Source organism: Zonotrichia albicollis, chromosome 31 (assembly GCF_047830755.1).
Source record: "Zonotrichia albicollis isolate bZonAlb1 chromosome 31, bZonAlb1.hap1, whole genome shotgun sequence".
In the NCBI taxonomy this organism is placed as follows: domain Eukaryota; kingdom Metazoa; phylum Chordata; class Aves; order Passeriformes; family Passerellidae; genus Zonotrichia; species Zonotrichia albicollis.
The window spans coordinates 1,338,328-1,344,327 of NC_133849.1; the positions used below are offsets into that span (position 1 = coordinate 1,338,328).

General features: G+C 51.1%; 1 long non-coding RNA gene across 1 annotated transcript; it reads right to left on the reverse strand.

Annotated features, from left to right (window-relative positions):
- Positions 1-2,225: 2,225 nt before the first annotated feature.
- On the reverse strand, positions 2,226-5,333 carry LOC141725928 (uncharacterized). Its single transcript, XR_012577495.1, has 3 exons — positions 4,779-5,333; positions 3,904-4,021; positions 2,226-2,768 (listed from the first exon to the last, which is right to left on the reverse strand). It is a non-coding gene; the product is annotated as an uncharacterized LOC141725928 (long non-coding RNA).
- Positions 5,334-6,000: the final 667 nt, after the last annotated feature.

A 6,000-nucleotide genomic window follows, 5' to 3' on the forward strand; every position in this document is an offset into this window, starting at 1 on the left:
GCCAACTAAAATATCATCCATAAATGATGTTCTGAGGATATGAGCTACCCAGGGGCCAGGGCATTGGCCACAAAAAGCTGACAAATTATACTACAGCAAAAGCAGTTAAAAGTGATTACAAACTGTACTGCATCAAAATTGTTGTAATTAAGAATACTTTGCAGAAGTCAATACATAATAGCAAAAGCCAACACTACCCAGTTATATATAACAAACCCAGGGCAGGTTTTTCCCTTGCATGGAGCACTTGGGCCTTCCCCGGGCCCCTTCTGCCCTCGTGCAGAGCCGGTGGCATTTTCCAGCACACCCAGTTTGTAACCAAGAGCCGGGTGCAGCCGAGAAGGCTCCAAGCGCCTCCTTCCAGGCTGACTCTGCAGGTGCCGAGGCTGCTCTGGGCTCTGCCAGGGCTCTGCTGGGGCTCAGCTCTGGGCCAGGCTGGGCCCGCTCTCCCCTCACATTGCTCCGGGCAGCTGAGGCACAGCGGGAGAAGAAAGGGACACGGCAAGGCAGTTGAGGGTTAAAAGAGTTTTTATTCAAAAAACTGCCATAACAAACAGGCTGTCCTAAGAACCATAACAAACAGGCAATCCTAACTACCCTAACCAACTAACAGTGCTAACTACCATAAACAACTAGCAGTGCTCACTACCATAACTAACTAGTTGACCTAACTACTGTAACAAGAAGCTGCCCTCAAGTGCTTCATGTCCTCCGCTGCTCCCTCAGTTGCTTCGCTGTAGTGATCAGAGGTGTCAGGCTGGAGAGAGGCTTGGCTGATGATAAAAATGGGTGCTGCCCAAAGGATAAAAAGGAAAGAAATGAACTGTTACTTTCCAGAGTCAAGTTCCTCACAGGCTCTGTTGCAACAGGAGAAAGGGAAATGCTTTGAAACTCAGGAGAGGGAAGCAGGCTCAGATTGGATCTAAGGAAGAATTTTTTAACCAGCAGAATGGGGAAACACTGACAGAAGGTGCCCAGAGATGTGGGAGGTGCCTCCTCCCTGGAAACATCCAAGCTCAGGTCAGGCAGGGCTCTGGGCCCCCTGAGCTGCCTGAAGATGTCCCTGCTCGCTGTGGGGCACCAGGCCCAGATGAGCTCCAAAGGAGCCTGCCAAGCCACAGCAGGCGAGGATTCTGCTTGCTCTGCGTGTGGAACGCAGCCAGACTGGAGACTGTCGGAGGGGGCCCCACAAGAAAAGCCCTCCCTGGCGCTGCTGCTTCCCCTGCAGCCCCTGGCCCTCACCTGCAGCAGCTCCTGGGCAGCCCAGCGCCGCTCCTCGTCCGTCTCCAGGCTGCACTCGATGAAGTCCCGCAGCAGAGCCGACAGGCGCCGGGGCTGCTGCAGCTGCGGGGTCCCGTTCTGCCGGATCAGAGCACGAGCCTGCAGGGAAAGCAAACTCAGCGCTCTGCCAGCTCCCTTCACACCCACACGGGCTCACATCCACCCCGGGCCTCAGCCCCAGCTCCAGGGGCACTTTCCTCCCTGCCACAGATGCTGCTCAGAGCTCTTTTTGCTATGCCAGCCAAAAACCGCAAACCCTGGGGCTGCCACAGCCACTGCAACATCCAAATGATCTCGCCTTGAGAGCCAGTTCCATTGGCTGACTCTGTTAGTAGGAACCTCCATCAGAAATATTGTGTTATTTCAGAGGATTCTTACATCAAGTGCATCTCTGCAATGCCACTGACACTCAAGTAAATGCATTCCTGATGCCCCATCCCAGAAACTGCCAGGCAAGAAACAGGAGTTTTGTGATGCTGAAAGCTCAGGCTTGGTGACACAGAGAAAGTAGCTTGGACTAGGAAAGAAATATGTTAGACTATGGGGATGTTAAACAATCATCTTCATGTTTTCAACAAGTTTCCCAGTGAGAAGAATCAGGGGAGAAATCATCTCGCAAAACCTCTTTTAGAAACTCCTGCAGAAAACTTGTTGGGTTTGGGGGCGGGATGTGGGGCTGGTGTGGGGTTTTCTTGCAAGGTAACATTAGAGCTGATGCACTTGCTTCACCTTTCCAGGTAATCCTCACAGCCACAAGAGCTGCAACAACATAAATCCCAAAGCAAATTGTTGCTAGAGATTGCAGAATCTTTGTCTGTGTTGAAGATGGAGTGCTCTGGGAATTCCCTCCCATGTGCAGAAACCTCCAGCTGCTGCTCCCAGCGCAGGGTCCCCCTGTGCTCACAGGCCTCTGCAGCCACTGCAGAATTTGCCTCTTACCATGGCCCCCGTTTCCCTGAAGTAAGGAGGTTCTCCTTCCACCATCTCGATGGTCACAATGCCAAAGGCCCAGATGTCCACCTTGGGGCCATAAGGAGATCTGGTCACAACTTCTGGGGCCATCCAGTGAGCAGTGCCCACCATGGAGCTGCACTGGTCCTGCTCAGGGCTGAGCTGAGCGCAGAGGCCAAAATCAGCTGAGGACAGAAACAAACCCTGTCAAAGGCAGCTGCAATGAGGAAACCAAGCACAAAGAAGGGCCATAGGCAGAGCAAAGGCACTGCTGGCAGCCTGCTCCTCTCCTGAGCTCTCTGCAGGGGCAGCCGCTCTCAGCTGGCAGCAGGGGCCGGGCAGTGCCCCCAGCAGCCCTTGTGGGGCTCTGGCCCTCCCTGGGAAGCAGCCCCACACCCGCAGCCCGGGAGCGCCGTGCCTGGCCAGGAACACCCACCCAGCCTGACAGAGCCGTCCATGCCCAGGAGGATGTTGGAGCTCTTCAGATCCCTGTGGATCACCCGGTTGGAATGGAGGAAATCCAGGCCCTGCAGACACTGAGAGAGAAGAATGTGGTAAATAGATATGATTCATGCTGATAAAATTGAAACAGTAATCGATATTGATACAGTAATTAATATTTGGAAACAGTAAAACAGTTAAAAGTTGTAATGCCAAAGAAGAAAGGGAGAGGAGGGGCTCCACCCCCCTCTCCTGGCAGATGTTCAAGGATAGGAGGAAAAGCAAGAGCTAACAGTTACTAAAAATTAACAGAGTGAAGGGAAAATCTGCTTGGGTCCCAGGAAAATGCCCGCTATAAGAGATTTATTGCTTTGATGCTCAAACGTAGTAATATGTTAATTTTGGCTTACATTATACTGGCTTGGTGCACCTGTGTAACCCAAAGGTGAATTAAAGGACAAAGAGAAAGAGGAGAGGTCTTCATCCAAAACGACCCCCAAAGACTTGTGCGACCACCAAACCGAGTGGTGAAGCGTGCACGGTAAAGGTGGTGATGAGGGCAGAGGTAAAAATGTGATGAATTGAAAATGGGAGGAGATGACATGGACACATGACATATAAGGGGGGAATCTTCACTTGGCAAGCTCGCACGTGAGGTGGCAAGGGTCCAAGAGCCCTGCACTCCGTACCCCGCGGTTATCTTTTGCTTATGCGCTATTATTTGAACCAAATGATCCCTTACTTTAATCATATTATATTGTCAATATATATTTTCTAAACTATTAAATTAAAATCTCAAATATTGTTTGTTTTTTTTAATGATGGGATAATTGGGCAAACATAACAACAAGAAACACGAGGGCAAAAACCAATGGCCGGAATATATCACACAAGGAAGGACAGTTCAGAATTGTGCCAGCAGCAGCTTTGCTGTGACAGGCCAGGAGTGCATTGCACACAAGCTCCAGGCAAACAGTTCAAGGCAAAGCTGAGAACAGCAAATCTCAAATCCAAACCAGACAGAGAGTACCACAACAGCAGGAGAGAGAACAAGAACAGAGTAGAAGTGCAGTGATGCTGGCAGGCCGTTCACTGCAGAGGCTCTTTCTTCCCCAACTCATAAAAACAACACAGAAACAAAGGCCTGAGCATGGAGCCACTCCTGTTCTCACGCCCTGTTTGGAAGGACCATCATGTCCCAGCCATGGAGTGACAAGCAGGATCCCTCACCTCCCGACTGACAGCTGCCATCTCTCCTTCAGCCATGCGTGTCTGTCTGACAATGTCCTGCAAAGTTCCTCCATCCATATATTCCATCACCAGCCAGAGATCTCCATCAACAAGGAAGCTGGAAGAGGAAAACAATGGCATGGAGATGAAAGTGCAGAGCTCAATTGCCCCATGGAAAAGCCTGGAGTGGAGTTTTGATTCCAGGTCACTTGTTAATGAGGACAGAATCAGATGGAGAGACATTCCTGCCAGGCTGCACAGCCCTTGGAATCTGCACAGTCTAAAGGAGAAGGAGACACCTGTGAGAAAGGAGAGGCCTTAGATGGCAAGCAGATGAAAAATGCAGTTTAGCAACAGCCCAGATCCATGCGGAACCACAACCCTTGGCCCCAGCTGGTTGAGCATCTGAACTCATCAGTTCCACCATTCCCTGCAGAACAAGGCAACACAACTGCCAAGATTATCCAGGGGAGGAGGCCGTGCAGCACTTGGGACAAAAGCAGTCAGAAAACCTTTCAGAAAGTCCCGTGACAAACAGGCAAGGCCAGTGAAAAATGGGCAAATGAGGCATTTCTGGAAACAAGAACCTGATCTTCCTGGCATCTGTAGCAATGGAAAAGGGCTGGGAAGAAGAAGCCAAGGGAAATAATTTCTGCTGTGGTTCATCAGACTTGCTGGGAGACACAGCAAACAGGGAGGAACTTGAAGGAAAAACCAAAGCAAAGCAACAAAAGCACTTGGAGGGAGAGAACTGCCAGGCTGTTGTTTTGGGAAGATGTGGCTGGGTCAGGCATTTTCAAAACAGGCTACGGACTCCGGATGCCAGGAAATGTTAATGCAGGGCCCAGGCACAGGATAAGAGCTGAAGTACTCACCTGTCCAGAAATTTGACAATGTTGGGGTTCTTCTTGTCCTTCAGGAGCAGGATCTCATTCACAGCTCGTTCCCTGTTCTGCCCTCTGAGACTCATTTTCTTGATGGCCACCTGAAGGGACATTGCAGCCTTTAACTGCAGGGGTCTGTGCCAGGAGGCCACAGCAAACACGGAGCGAGTCTTTGTGGAGCGACGGAGCTGGGCTGGGCCCAACTGCCTTGGGATGGGACACCAGAGCTCAGCAAGGGCCATTGCCACAGCCCATTGCTCTGCCAGCTGGGGGCTGCTTACAGGACACACGGCCAGAGACATTTGGCCTTGCAAGCTCTGCAGAAATGGTCCCTCAGCTGTCAGCCTCAAAGCTCTAACAACATTCTCTGCACCTACAGTCCCCTCAAATGGCCTCAACATTCTCATTATTATTACTATTCAAACACATGTTGCAAGCAGGAGGTAATTCTGGTTCTGTGAAAACAGAGCAAAACAGCCAGGAACCCTTTAGCAATTCTATGGGATTTGCTCATGATTTCAGATCCAACTGCTCTGTTTGGGATTGCACAACAAAGCAAACACGCACATCCATTCCTCAGGTGATGCCTGTCACAGGCTGTCACTGACACCAGACCCAAACACAACTGCAGGATTTAGGAGAGAGCTTTGCTCTGGACACCCATCTTCTCATTTCTCTCCCTCTGTGAACAGCTGAAGTAGGACTAATACCCCAAACTGAGCCCAAGCAGGAGCTCTCCCTAATTACGGCTTGAGGTTCCCTTTGAAAATGAAAGGCAGGATGGAAAAACTGCTAAATAATGTTCCTGTCTGAGGCTGGGATGAAGATTAATTGGGCCTCAGTCTCGAGCAGCTGATGCATTCACACTTTTAGATATGAAGATCAAGCCAGGGTGTCCTGCTCTGACAGACACCACTGCCCTCCTTGCATTCCTTGGGCACTTGAGAAGGACCAAGTCTGTCCCAGCTGTGCTCTGCAGGCTGACACTGCTCTGCCTGCAGAGGAGCAGCCTGGGCAGGAAAGCTCTGCAGGCCCCCAGAGCTGCAGCCACAGCTCCCAGCAGAGGGGAAAGCCCTGCAGAGCTGCCGGCCGTGCTGGGCGTGTTGGCACTGACCTCTCCTCCAGTGGCCCTGTCGAGTCCTTTGTAAACGGCTCCGAAAGCCCTGGAGACAAAAGAGCAGAGAAGAAAGAAGCAGCGCTTTAGGCCCTGGCA